The 15,587-nt window shown below is 48.5% G+C and overlaps 1 protein-coding gene across 5 annotated transcripts in view; it reads right to left on the bottom strand.

Moving 5' to 3' along the window:
- Nucleotides 1–15,587, bottom strand: part of LOC138187422 (myocardin-related transcription factor A) — a 299,722-nt gene that overhangs the window by 77,464 nt on the left and 206,671 nt on the right. The gene's annotated exons all lie outside the window — the stretch shown is intronic.

The raw sequence follows: 15,587 nt of genomic DNA, 5'->3' as shown, positions 1-15,587 counted from the left end.
TGCAGCGATAAAACACCGTGGGGCAACGAAAACGTTCGAAGCCGAGTTTTTCTGGCAATTCTATCGGACGCGGTTCGTCGCGAATCGGCGACCTCATCGATCACCGATCGAATTCGCGACCGATTAAATGTAGGATTTAGAGCGTGCAAGCGGTTACGACCCACCGCGCGAAGGTTGACCGGTTGGGCTCTAAGGAGTCATTCCCACCGCATAAGGGCTAATGGTACCCCGACGACCAATAGCCCGAAGGCGTATCAAAACCTCACGGAATGCCGGCCGCTCCGTTTCTTTCGTGGATTCCACGGGATTCCCTGCCTAATTTAAACGTTCGTCCCCGCCGGTTGCCGCTGGAAGGGATCACCTCTGGACACGAACCAGACGAAGGACGAGAAATCTGTCGCTGTGCACCGGGTTTCGTTGGCCGACGAGGTGGGGAGACGCTCGAGGGGACAGGGGGGTGGAACACCTCGTTACGACGACATTCTACGGGCGAGACGCGTGCCCTGCCTTCGTGATCGAGCCACGAATCGGGCAGACAGAGATCGGAAAAAGGAGGAAGAGTGGTCCTGCGGGACTTTCGGACTGCTCGCCGACAGAAAACACGGATTCGAGACAGTCCATGTTCCCGACTCGTAAGTAACCTACGGGAAAAACGCGGTTTTCTGCACCAACCTTCGTTAAACGAAGAGATCCTCGATCGGTGTAAGATGGGTCTAGAATCTGGAACATAGATCTATCTCAAGCTGATAGCTCGTAGAGATGATCGTTTTGTTTCTTTGAAGCGAATAAACGTGACGTCGCTAGGAAGATGACTTCAGTCAGATGGATCCTATACTTTCGTCTTGCTGCAACGAAAAGATTCGTTTCGCGTCTCGAGCGAACCAGGAAGTCCTCCGACACGGTATCTCGAATCGAGCTGTCGGTGAGGATCGAAACAGGTCAGTTTCGATGATCAGACGTCGAGAAGATTTCACCTTAACCCAATAAGTGATTAGTGGGCCGGTACGCCGGGAGAGCGGAATAAATGGTCAATCAGTATGCGCGTACCGGACAATCCGCTGTAAATCACGCCGTGAATCATTCGTCGACATAAATCTAGTCTCGGAACGGTGATCAATGCGATCCCGACCGGTCCCGGACACATTAGTTAAACGCTGTGCATGCCGTCGTTTACGGGACACGCATCGCGAGGCCCGCCCGTGCCTCGGAATCTCTCGGTTCGAGCGTAAAAACCGATGCCAACGGCCTAATAGCGCCGATTCGAGGGGAGCCCCATCGGAAACGATACATCACCGTTCGATCGCCGATCCCTCGATCGGATAACACCGCAATAGCCTCGTCGGTTCGACTGTTCCTTTCGGTTAACGACACCTTTCACGGCTGTGTTGCATCCGCAAGCCTACCGATCGTCTCTCGTTCGATGTTCGATCGTGCTCACCACGCGATCCAACGAAACCGATTCTTACCTCTCCACGGTATACACGGTCTCGATCGAGCCTTTAGAATTTCTCGTTTCGTGTCTGATCGACGTATACACAGGGACTGCTGGATTTTATCGATTCGATTAATACGGAGACGCAAAATGACGGTCGACACGAAAGCAAAAGGCGCTTGAGTTAGCGCCAGCTACTATGTAACGCCGTTCTAGCTACTTATAACCAACTGGTTCCTGCTGAGAATACTTCCAACTCCTCTTCCAACATAATTACGATAATATGGAGATACTCTACCAGGATCCTCTTCCAGATAGAATACTAATTACGTCGCGCATCGTTGCCCATACATCATCCGAATAAGCTGTCACTACTGGTTTCACGCAGACCGTAAGAAGAACGATCGACTAGTTCCTCGTGACAGAAGAAAAAAATGGAGAACCGCGGGATCCTGGAAGCTCGGTCTTTGGACCCATGGCCGACACGATCCACTAGTCGACCGCAGAAGGTACGAGAGCAGGCAGAGACAGCGTATCGCAAGAACGGTCCGTGGCCCCCGAAAACAATAACAAACCTCGGTGACTGGTTTAGCCGATCGAAGCAGAAACCTCAACCCCGTCGCAGAACATATTCCGTGGAAGACCCCGAATGCGAAATGCATTCCTTGGAAGCGGCTACGGCATCGGCCGCCAGTCGAAATTCGGGCAAATAAATCTCGCGCTTCTCTCCTCTTCTTTGTTCCTCCCTCTCTTCTACAGAGGACTTCTCTGGTTCGCGTCGTTCCACCCGTCCTCGTAGTCGTCTTAGTCGTCGTCGTTGTCTTCTTCTTCTCCTCCTTCTCGCTCGTGATCCTTCGATCTTTGATCCACTTGCACACTGACGAACCCGTCCAGCGGAACATGCTCGCGAGTATACGTACACGTGTACGCGTCCACACGAATTCTAGCGCGTTTTATACTGGGTGACGTGCTTTCGATCGTGCAACTATCACGGTGTAACCAGACGAAGGTCGATCGATTCTTTGTACACTAGGTTTTTGAGCGTTTCTAATAACCTCGGCCCTGTAAAGGTATTTACTTGACGTTTAACGTAAGATTTTTTATACACAGACGTGGTACATTTTGCAGGTCGATCGAATCAGGTAAAGTACTTCGATATTCACAAGTGGAGTAGTACGTTAACTCTGGCGGGGACTTGCAGCTTGCAAACCCGATACTTCGATACAAGTGCCGTTATCTTTGTTTGAAACTTTCAAATCGATTTCCTTGCAAATACTCAAATTTTCTATTCCTAACGGACGTTTAAAACTTTCCTTGAATCATCCCCTTGGCCTTTAAATTCGGTGACGCGGGGACGATTATCGAAGCTACGCTGCAAGCAAAACCGATTCGCGATAAACACCCTGTACAGACGGATTGTACACGTGCACAGGTAGGCCGCAGGCCACGTGTGCGTGCTCACTGACGTGCGTGTAGAAGAGAGAGCACGTGCGTGTTCGCCCTTGCATTCGACTGCAGAGCCCGTGAGTCACTCTCTCGTCAGGGCCTGCGCTGGTAGCCGCGAAAAACTGCACGCTGCACTTCGGGAATGTCGTTGGCATGTACAGGGTGTTCCCCTTTGCTGCCGTCTGCCTGGCCGACAAGAACGGCGACGGTTTGCCTCGGGATTTCGCTTCCCCCTTTCTTCTATCCTTTTTTCCCCGGCTCGCGGCCCTTTCGAAGAACCGCCGCGAGTCCAGGGCTCTTCCTACTATCGTCGAGCTCGTTCGCTGATCGTTGTACCACGGAAACTTTCCTTCTTCGCGGAAAAATCCTTCTTCCGTGCCATTGCTTTTTATCGTTTATTAAGCGACTGCTCGAGCTACTCGTCCTTTTTACATCGATTATGGATGATTGGTTATTGGATTCGAATGGGTGCGATCACGCGACAGAAACCTTGAAAAATGCTGTCCACCGACATTCACCGAACCATTCGAAGAGAAAATGCTCGTAATTTTGGGAATTAATCGTGGCAATTTCCAAAATTGCCTCTGCGAACCGGATCTCGCCGGAGATACGTGTTCCGAGGATCCTCTTCGATACTCTTCGATGACTTATTACCCGAGCGACGGTCTGCTTCGGGACTCGTGCGGCCTATTGCTCGTTTTTCCACTCTCGTCGAGAGATTATTTAGCACTCCATTTGTCGGCGGCATTGCTGGATTATAGAGCATCGAGATCGACCCAGTTGAGAACGACCAGCGTTCCTCGTCTCTTTCCCACTCTCTCCTCTTACCTCGCTCCGTCCTGCTTCCTCTTGCATCCACGATGCATGCGCATATTACGCCTGCACCGAGCATCGATCATACGTGTTGTTATTTTCACGCCTATTCCCTCGGTTGAAACAATGTTTCACGTCGAAACGCTGCCGATTGTTTCGATTGGTTCGACGCACAGCCCGGCTAATTATAACGACTGCCTTTTCGCTGAATAAATCTGTGCAACAGCACCTCCTGTTCTATGCACGAATTTCCCAGCGCAGTAGTCGTAGTTCTACCTGGCAACACGGTAGCCGTCGCTTCTATTTGGCTGTTTTATTTTATCTGCCGAAAAGCACAACGATCACCTCCAAATCTCAATAAGCATAAATCAGCTGGATTCAAAGGAGATTTCCAGCAGCAATAACTTTTAATCGCTATTACGATTCAAAATACGACGCGCGAGTAGCGTGTTCTTTCGAAATAATCGTGCTGGTGGATGGAGTGGAGTGCGGAGGGTTAGGCTGCCGAGCGAGGAAGAGAAGAACGAATGAGGCAGTAGGCGCGGAGGAGGAGGCTCGCTCACAATAGCCGTGCTTTGCCGCTCATTAGAGACGGGGTCATAGGTCGGCTGGAACCGGCGCTTTGTGCCCCTCGTTCCTGTAACTCACGTACAAACAATGTCCACGCACGGAGGATCCCCTTTTCTGCCTGTACGCGAGAGCCAACGTAGCCCGAGCGTGTTCGATCCTTTGTCCAAAAGTCAGCGGCGTTAATGAAGGAGCTTTTTTTGTCGAGCGGCTGACCCCGCTGTGGGCGTAGTCGAGTGGCCAAATCGAGAGCAAAGTATCCAAGAGGATCGACGCACCACGATATATGTATTCGTTTCCGGGATCTCAGCTGCGCGTAATTTACAGTGATTCGCCGTATTTCCATCTTCCTACGGCTCTCGATTCTCACATTCTCCGCCAGATACCTTTTCAAAGTGCAACGAACGAAAACTGTGTTCATTATAGGAGGAAAAAATTGATTAAAATTTTCATACTTCTTTCAATCGGTATCTAGCGTGTACAGTTTGACCGGTCAAACTCGATAAAAAGAAAAAAAAGAACTCCGGCAAAGAAGAGTTTACCTCCACCTGTCGACGCCGCCTACTCGCAGATACTTTTCGTTTCAGATTCGCTTGGCTACGTTATCCATCCACGATTCAAAGAAACGTTGGGCCAACGCGAAGATACATCAGCTTCGGGAATCAAAAGGGCTCCCAAGCAACTAATCATCGATTAAGCGAGCGTCGGACACGGAGGTGGTGGTCGTCGCGGAGCGCAACCACCTAGCTTCCACGGGGTGTTCCTTTGTTCTCGGCCGTCCCACACGGCCGGGTTCCATTGAACCCGGTACGATTATAAATTGCCCCGTGAAAGCGTGGCCTGGCCTATGTGCGGCCGGCAGCGTGCACTTTCCACACGCGTAACGCCCGCCAAGACAACGCACACGTACACGGGTAACAGCCCGAGCGAGCGGGGAGACTTATTTACCGGAGGTACAGGCTCCACTTAACCCGTAACCTCCAGCTTCGTATATCTTGTCGACAATGCGTACACCGATGAATTCAATACTTCCACCCCATACCCTCCCCCATCACCGAGCTTCCTCAATAAACTCCGACCGGAGAAATATGGCGCTGGATCAATGGTACTTTTCACCGGGTCTCTCTAGTTCCTTACCGCGCACAGTTCTGACTCTCTTCGTGGATCATCCTTCGCGTCTCTCGTGGGTGGGACGCGCTGGGTGTCCGACCGTCTCTTCTCTGTCTTAACACGAAGGCCTATTTTCTTAAAGTCGCTTGAAATTTCTCCAAGTGGTAATTGACACGTGACCAGATTTGTTCAACGGTGGTCGCAATAGCTAGATTTTTATCGAATCGCGGAGGAGTTTCCACTCGACTCGGCTTGTGTTAAGTCGTAAGTTAAATCGCTTTGTGGATAGGATATCTATGACGTTTTCACTTAGACTTTACGATGTTCTTTTCACCAGTGATCGACGAGTAGATATTCGATATTCCTCGTATAAAGATGCTTGCGTGCATTAATCTCGAGGCACAGAGGCCGCAATGAATGCTAATTTCTCGAGCATGTAATAAAGCAGCCTCGATTACGGTGGACAGCTCGAACGGAATAAGACGATGAATTCAAATCGATACTCGTTTCGGCGAAGAATCGCCGGGTGCGATCAACGTTCCTCGAAGAAGCTCCACGGAAAGTCGGTTCGTGGGGGCATCGTTATGAAACAAAATCATGTACCGACGATCGATGCTACCGATGCGATGTCAGGGCGCGTCCCTTCATCGTACGACTTCTATTTTTTTCCGGTCTACAGCACGATGCTCTGTGGGCGGAACATTATGTAGCTGACGAAAGAGAGACCGCACGGCAGATCGATTTGCCTGAATCATCGTCGAACAGTCGATCCTACCAGCGCGCTTGGATCTTTGCCTCTCGTTTTGTTCGTCTCGTTCGTTCCAGGTGGATCACGATCGTCCGTGGGCGGGACGTTGCCGAAAGAACGCGAATCGCCTCGATTGAATCATCCTCGGCCGTCTTCGAAGCTACTGGCCCGAATCGGTTGGTCCTTCCAACGAAACTCGTATCCTCTTGGTCCTGCTTTTCGAATTCGCAAGGAGACGCTGAGTTATCGGCCAATCACAGCCATTTTATGAGTGTAAGGTAATTGAATGCGTCGAAATCGGACTCGTTTCGTTCTCTTTAGCCTGCGCGCGATTCAATTTCTCGCACACGAAGTTGGTAAACAGAGAGGAAGCGTCGAACTTCGGAAGACGAAGCACCGATTTCACCGTGTCGAAAGATTCCAGCTCATAAATCGTGTCTGTGCAACTCTGGGCATTGAGAAGGAATCGGGTTGCAAATCGTGCGTGCGGATTGCTACGTATCAAGATATTTTGGCGAGAATTCATAACGCAATTGGTCTCGTTTCGACGACCGGAATATTGGCGACGATTTCGAAAACTCTTCCTTCGCGTTGACTTTCTTTCCTCTTCGAGGTTTCCAGCTCTCAAACGGTACATGAAGCGAGCAATCTGAAGCGGCAGTCATCTGTGCTACAGTTTAACGTGAAACGTGGTTACGATATAAATAAAATATTCTCAAGTGTTTGAGAAAAATAAAACGATATCTAGATTTAAATCCACCTAATTATTCTCCCTCGTCGTAGTCGTTTCGTTTGTACAATTTTGCCGATGAACAATGCCAATACGCGAAATCCTACGATACTAAGATCGTAAGAGGAGCTAAAGGGGAATGTTCGTTTCGATGGTGGAAAATAGTTTGAGACGCGCTTGGCACGGAAGTCCAAGAGCCGATATGCAACGAGACGCAACGCAGCGCAACGCACTCGAGCCAGGACTGCCAGGAGTCTTTCGTGCAGCTACGTGGACGTCGTCGTCGTAACAGCCGGTGAAAGTCTTGCCCGCCAGGATGATTGATGTCGCGGGCGCAGCTCGCTCAGGCCGGACAAACCTCCCTTCACTTCATCGCTGACTTCGAATTCCTTGTTTTATCGGGCAAGAGCCCCTCGTAGTATAAATTTCTAGCGGTCGATAGCGGGCATTTTTGACTCGCGAATCGGTTCGTGAGAAATGTCGTTGGGAATGCTGATCCGCGGCCGCCTCCGGGATATTAATAATCGGCTGCCGGAAAAATCGACGAGCAGCCGCGCGCGACCACCGATCGAATACCTGCACGATATCCGAAACAAGGATGAGAAACCGTTCAAATGCATCGTGAATTATTTTGGTACAAAAAGACGCTTAAATAAAATATAGTCTTTAAAGGAATCCAAATTTCGAGAGGAATTTTCTACGAAAAAGAAAATAATGCGACAGAAATGATGAATATTCGACGAATTTTGAACATCTTAAGACGAAAAAGTACATAAATTCTTGGTAAATTATCTTATTACCCTTTATATTTAATAGCTCATGATATTTGCTGCAAGATCGAAGCTCCAGAATTAAGCCTCCTCTATCAGAATCTAATTCATACACGAGATACGTTACAACATGCAAATTACAATACGCAGCTCGTTCGACACCGATCGCGAACATATGTTTCCTCGGTATTTCTCTAACGCTCGCGTTATCGGAATCCAAGCTAGCGAAACTATCCGCGTTCGTCGCCATTCGAAGTAGCCCGATAAACTGCTTGGCAATGCATCTTGACACGCTACAATGCCTGATACACGACGCGTTCGGTAAGCAGGGATAAAAGTCAATTATGCACGAAACGTTCCGTGATATCGACGTACCAGTTTAAAACCACGAATTCACCGAGGTGTTCATGAAAGAATACCCGTGGTTCAAGCCATAATAGAGGCTTATCGGGATGTGAAAATAAATAATTGGCACGTAGATCGGGACGAGCATGGGTCGTGCATAAAGATCGCGGAGAAAAATACGAGCTGAGAGAGAAAAAAATAGGCTTGACGATCCACGGTGTTCGTGTCGGCCAGCGAAAAAGTAGCCGAAAAACGATTATCGGCGAGCCTTATCATCCTACGGTATCCCCAATAAAATGGTGTCGCGGACACATAAGTGGCAGGCAGTCGCGTTGCACTTGGCGGCGGTTTATACTTGGAAATGACATCACCGGCAATCTCCGGCATACACCTAGCGCGTAATCGACGGACGAAGGCGTATCAGCTGTGTCGTATCTTATTTCCGTCTTGTTCCCCTGCACTGTGTGTCTTGGCCTGGTCTGGAGAGTGGCGAGCACCGAGAGTAGTAGAAAATGAAGCGCAGGCGGGACAGTTCGCCGAAGCGATACGACCGAGAAAAACCACCAATACTATCTCACGAGATGAAATTCGTTTTTCTTTTCCAGTCATGTTGGTTCGGTGTCGTGATTCTCTCTCGGTTATGTCGATTCGGTGGCGGGACGGACGGACACGATTTGAGAAAAACACGACGAGATAGTAAGCGTTAGATCGCCGAGAAAAGGCAACGAAAGGGGCAGAGAGAGAGAAAGAGAGAGGGAGTGCAGGCCGCGTGTGGGTCGCGTGTCGGCAAAGCAAGCTTATGCCTGGCCACGGCTAGCCAAGCGTGAGATGACGAACAACCTTGCCGCGATTCGCTAATGGTTCGCTACCGGCGCGCGTATCCTTGCACGTTCTCTGCTTTAACTTCGGACTTTGCAACGATACGCCTATCGTTCGTGTCGGAATAGATATCTAGAATTTTTAAGACGGTCTTCGAAAACCGATGCGAAGCTGTTCTCTTTGTTCTGTAGCTACTAACGACCAGTATTTCACCGAACTGAAAATGAATTTATTACAAGACGATTCGGTCATTTATCCTGCTCTTCGCTTCTGATAGTTGCGAGATGGAACAATGTTCGATCGGTATGTGTCGTAAGAGCTACGACTCAAAGTAAACGCCAGCTGTGGCTAAAATCGTTCAAGGGTGGCAAAAGCGATGAAACTAGGTATATTTTGAGCAGAAAAACGAGAAGATCTCGATGGAGGACTACGATGAGCCGAGGACCGAGTACGAATTCACGTTTCCGCGAAACTGAAACGCCCATTCGCTGTGCATTCCTAACTTTCTTCTATCCTCGAGGGATCGTCCGAATAGAGAGCGATTTCCTTTCTTTGAGCGTGTCCGGATGGACGTTTTGGTGGATCTAGAACCGGGGTCAGCGATTCGTGGAAACGGCGCTGGCAGAAAGAACCGTCACGTTCAATTTTAACGACGAAACCGACGGATACGCTGGAATTATTAATCAGCCAGTTCTTACAAGGTTGCCGATCCTCGGGGATATAACATTAGCAATTTCATTCCTCGCGCTTCCAGGATTCGCATCGATATCGATTATTTAACGAACTTCTTCGCAGTCCACCGGACGCTTTCATATCGTCCGCGGAGCCAAGGTTTTGCCCGCTTCTATTTAGCTCCCCTCCGCGGCCCGTTTTAATTAGTTCGAGCAGTGGAAACCAGGCTACCTCAGTTCGAATCGCATACCTTGCTCATCTTCCAGAAGAAATGGAAGAAGCTGCGATGAAACGAGCAAGCGTGTATTCGTAAAAGCGAACGTAGACATATCATTTATAGAGAATGGGATTTACGTCAATAATACTTTTGCAACTGTAATATTTACGTTGTTAACGGAATAGTCGTACAATATAACGTTCGAGAAACAAAAGGTATCAACAAGGTAGTTAACGTACAAACACTAAATTCAACGATAATCAGGAATTCTTCGTTCATAGCAATCGCGTTAGGTCGATCTTACAATTCGTGATCATAAAGTAGCGGCATGCTTGAGCGTCGTTCGACCAAACCGTTAATCGTACCCTAATCCCCTGGTCGCAAGCAGGCGGAGAGATCGAAATCGAGGGAAACTGTTACCGTGGCTGATGAGCCTCGCGGGTACACACCTGGACCACGCGTGAGCCCACACACGCACGAGAGTATAAGCTATCACGCCTCCTCGCGTGACGTCACACTTGGCTATATCGATGTTGCTTCCAAAGGAGGCGGGAGCGAGGGGCAGAAAAAAGGCCTCGATCAGCCAGGGAAAAAAGGAGTGACCCGAACCGGTCCACACCGGGTCAACAGCATACACGCCACCCCCGTAGGGCCCATCGTGCAACGACTTGACGCGCATCTAACGGGTGTTTCTTCAAAAATCTGGGACACCCGTATCTCGCGTCGTGAACGTGCCAGGAATAAATATTCGAAGGGAGATGCACGCTTTCTTCTTTTCTTTTTTTTTTTTTTTTTTGGTATAAATAAGCAGTTGCGTGTCTTTCGGAGTTCCGTATTTATAATGACACCTGTTACGAAAAGGAATGTTTCGTATCCATTCATGCCGAAGGTTTGCGACTTCTCACCCTTAAGAAGAAGAAGAAGCAAATTTTTTAAATTAAAAAGCAAACACAGCGAATGTGCCAAGGAAACTTAATCGAAAGTTTGATCCAATTTTTGAGCCATTAATCAGATTCCGTATCTCTTGTAAACTTTAATACATATTCAAAGGAGACTTCCGTGAATGTAACTGTCGATGTAACCAGTGATCGGAGTTACAGAGGATGTTGGGAATACTGGAAGTATGTAATAACTGGTAGCGCTCGATGCGATCTAATTTACATTTTAATTTAAATAACTCCCGATGCAAGCTATCCAGATACCAATGATTCCAATTACATACAAGTCGGTTCTCCTTGAGAAGCTATCAGCCCTCCGATAACGACGCAGATCTCCGTTGAACCTAATTTCCCTCGGAGACAATTACGAAAACCAATGGGGTCGTTTCCCTGATAACGTATCGCATTTGTGTCCCATAACGTCTTGTTTATTCGACTGAAATCAACGAGGTCGAGGCGCATATGGGCAGCGAAGGTATCTTCATCTCGTCTGTCAGCTAGACACAGTGCTTCATGATTATCTAGACAGTCAGCTTACTACCTTTATCAAGAGATGTAATTTTACCAGAACGCGTCCAACATACCTGCATTATCCCGCATGTAAGTTGGAAATACCGTCGAAATCGGCTATTAAGTTTATCGAACGTTTAAAATTCGCGTTCACTGAGCTATGAATTTTCTTCGCTCCCAGCCACGACGAAGGCCACTAAATCAATACCTCGCGAGCTGTCACGCTGAAACACGAATCGTTAGTTGGATAACTAAGCCTCGCTGACAAATTAAAATCGTAAATATCACGAGGGCACGACTCCCAATTACCAACGTTGTATACGTCTTTCGACGTATTCACTTCCTTCTCATTATGAATAATAAACAGCAGCGCGTAAAAGTCATAGTTCGATATTCAGTGTCCGAGTACGTGTACATAACAGGAGGACACATCCTACTCGTAAAAGTACGCAAGCGAAAAACGTGACGAAGAAAATTTACAGCTCCTCCATCCTATCTACCCCTTCTATCGTTTTCCTATTTCTCGCGGATGAGACGGCTCTTTCACACGGATCTTTTCGTACACCATTTGAAGAAGTTCGTGGCGATCTCGGTAAATTCTTTGATCTTCCTCGAGCGCTGAATTGTGCGACGCGACACCGCGATGAGCGAAGCGAACGATACTACAGCTGTCGTGCGAATGCTACGATTTGTCTCTGTGTTTCGTCCCAGCGAGAATCACCGTGTGAAAGAATTCTTAAGCCGTGAGAACAGGGTTGCTCACCCTGTCGCGGATCATTAGAAGATCGACAGTGCGTTCTTTTTCGCGATGTTCCCCGATTACGCGAAACTCGATCAACGTTTTGCTGCCGCGACGATGCAACGTGTTTCCATGTAATTGCCGCGATAGTCCCGGCTGGAATGCGCGGAAATCGTGCGAATACCCTCGCTGTATCGGCAACCACGAGAAGAGTAAAAAGTACTTTACAACACTGATAGCAGGTTATTAGCGAATCGTCGTAGGACTGTTCATCATCGCGCGCCACGGCGCCGCTCGTGCGTTCCTCTCGCGAGTTTCTCTCTCCGTTTTCCATCGTATCCTCGCAGCTGCTTCGCCTCCTTCGCCCGTTTTTCTCCCCCTTCGCGCGTCCCCTCGCGGCTGGTTCTCGCGGCTGGTCCATTTCTCGAAGTCGACCGAGCCGCTCAATTATCCCGCAGGAATACAAGATAATAATTGTGAATATTAGCGGCGTTTCGGAAGTTTAATGAAAAGGACGTGGCAACGCGAGCCGGGAGCCGGTAGCAAATTATTCCTGGATACTGCCACGCATACCGGTGCCTCCGCTTTTACTACTTCGCCGGCTATCCCGCCATTTATCATTCCCAACGTGCAATCGAAGCAGCGCGCCGCACGCCAGCCAATGGGAAAATGAACGCGTTGCCAGCTGAAAGCTACCGGCGCTGTGCTCTAACTACCCGAATTCCCCCATTGCTCGACCTAGTTGTTCTCAACTATGGAGGCCGGATTGCCATTGATTTTGCTACTTTACAAGCTATTCCGAGCTGTTCCGTTTTCCGTGAAACGCTTCATGATTCTACGATGATTTAAAAGCGAAAAGAATAATAATTACACGTTCGTGCGTATAGCGTCGTTATAAATAAATAAATCGTGACGAATGGTATACAGCATCGTCACTGCGAAATCGTAATCACATCGCGTCCGTCGTTCTCGCCAGTAGAATTGTCCTTTCATTGCAAGCTGAAATCTTCCGGAATGCACAAAGCGTTTAATTACCTTTGGTGACTCGACTCTTCAAAGCAAGCAGTCATCGCAGACTCAGAATGCGAGAATCGACAAAAGCCCGAGCAAGAGAAAGGTAGTCAAATTTACAACAGCGGAGAACAAAGGGAGCTGGGCCATCGTAAAGAACGTATCGCACGGTATTATAGAGGGTGCCCGTTATTTATTACGCATAAAGATTCGCGCCAACGGCCAGACGTTGCTTTACTTTTCGTGCCTCCGTTCGCGTACCGTGACTTAATTATTTATTGCGCGTAAAGGTGCCAGAGAAGAGCGACGCGGTCGAGCAGAAAATCCTTCCGAGTCTTGGGGGCGCATCGAAAAGCCTGGAGACGCGCCAGTCTTCTCCACCGTCTGGGTAATTTACAGCTACGTTGATTACCTCGTAAGTCACACCCACAAAACAGAGAAATTTCTGTGGCTCGTTGCGATTCAACGGCTAAATCCTAGTGTTTAAAGTATTAACGTTTAAGAGTGCAGGTCACGATACAGGGTCTTTTGATTCGACTGAACGATTAGTCGTTTGTAATCCTTGCTTCGATCTAGGTAATTACTATTGTTACGTCGGGCGACACTCTACCTAGACCAGGCCACATACCGCGGGCAAGATGGGAACCAGATGTCCGCTGATCCTTACTGCGTACCCTCAATAGTCTCAAGGACCCATCACAAATCTCAGGAATTTGCTAACTAAGGTCCTTCAGACCGAACAAATATCTCTTTACTGAATCGTTCCTAAAGCTTATTGTTACTACGGGAAAGTTAGTTTTCTCACGTATGATGCTTCCCACTAGCAAGTCTCTCTCCGGGGCGGTTAGTACCCTTGAGGAGGGTTGGTGAGGACCAACCAACCTAGAAAATGAACCAATTGACAGCGAAGCCTTTCCCTCACTCTCCCAATGAAACCTTGCCATTGGCAAATCAGCTCTTTCTTGCAGATTAGACCCATCCACGACTAGCTTTCCTCTGACACAGCATCGTCACTTTACCTCACTTATTCTTCATCGTTAGAGTAGTCAACGTGTCATTATCCGACTTCTATACTTAAATCAATCACCTACTTAACTTGTACAGACGCATCAATGTAATTATCTTCTTTACAAAGTTGTTAAACATTAAGTTATACCTGTTAATTCAGTGTAACCTCAATTGAACCACCCCTATTATCCTAACCGAAATAGGGGATCGATCATTTCGTGGCGTCGATTCGTAACGGGAATTTACGACTCCCGTTGACGAGCTTTCTCGCGATCGCGTCTCTTCGCGAGTGGTCGAAATAACTATGTAAATGCTGCAGAAAGTACAATGGAGTGCCAATATCTTTTGTAGCTCACTGTACTTTTGTACTTTCATGAAAATAGAAAGTAGCAACGGCGACATCAAACCCCCGATATTCCACGCGACGAAAGGTTTCTGTTCTCTAACATTGTCCACTTCTGCAGGATCGGTTTCGCAACAGGGAAATCGAACGAAAGAGAGTCAGAATAGCGGCGCGAACCGAAGCAGGAGCAAAAGAGAAGGCGGAAGCGGCGGCGGCGGCTGGCGATTCCGTGTTCGGGATTTTCGAATCGTCGAAGAAGACGGACGTCTCAATCGGCGGCGCGGAACGTCCACGGTGGTCGACAATGGCGAGCAATCGCATATATATCCCTGGTGAGTCGGTGTTCACGCCTGCTAATCACCCAGGGTTCAGGCCTCGTACGAGGGTGATTAATGGATCGAGGCCGCGTCTCGGGTACCGCGGGACAAAGTTACGAGCGAACCTACCGCAGCCCTATATCAATCCTGATTTCCTGAGGCTGCTTTCACAAAGGAGCCCTTCTCCTTCCCTTCTTCGCCTCGCCGCGGCCCGACCCAGCTCATGCCAGATTCCTATGGTACAGTACAATGAAGAAGCATGCGTCTTATCCTGTCCCGATTATTCCCTCGCCGGCCCCCGACACAAATTATATTAAAATGTACATGGGAAATGCGATGCCGCGCGTTCTCTACCAGCCTCGTCGCTTACTTTTCGGCAGTTTCGAAGAATTCCAATATAGAATTTCTTTCCTCTCCTGTCGCTAGACTCCGGATATCTATGCAAATTCATATCCTCTTCTAAATATATAAGAGATTTTTTTTATTTTGACCTTCTAGAAAATATCACGCTACTTGCGATTATCTACGTATCTACGTGTGCTAAGGCCAAACTGAATTTCTCTGTTATTTATCGGATCTTTCTTAATTGCATCCCTCGCCATGACGAATGCTGGAAGACGACCAGCGACAGATTTCTACGGCGCGCTTAAGCACGGCAACAAACAAATTGACCATTGGTCATATTAAAAAACCAATATCAGAATGAGCCAGCCGATTAACAAGACAAACCGAGTGCCAAACAAAACGGCTCGTTCAGCCTCCTGGCTCACTGCGCGCTAGTCTGTTCTCGACAAGAAGGTAATATCTGCGCGCGTTACGCGGAATTGCGTAGATGCCAGGGCGCCGGGAAAAATATCGCGCTGGAGAATCCCGAGGCGAAATATCCGTAGAATGCACGTCGGGGAAGCGAGAACGATTTCTCACGGTCGCGCCTGACTAGTTGCGCTGGCTTGTTCGAGGATCGATTGTCGCGCGGCTCATCGATTAGTTTCAAAGTGACTAATGCGGCGCCGTTCAATTTGCAAATCCTCCGCAGAATGAGCACGCGCCAA

The sequence above is a fragment of the Bombus flavifrons genome, chromosome 1 (genome assembly GCF_040668555.2).
Source record: "Bombus flavifrons isolate JBK064 chromosome 1, iyBomFlav1_principal, whole genome shotgun sequence".
Classification (NCBI taxonomy): Eukaryota; Metazoa; Arthropoda; class Insecta; order Hymenoptera; family Apidae; genus Bombus; species Bombus flavifrons.
Note: the sequence above shows the minus strand (reverse complement) of the source record. Positions and strands in the feature narration are given on the sequence as shown.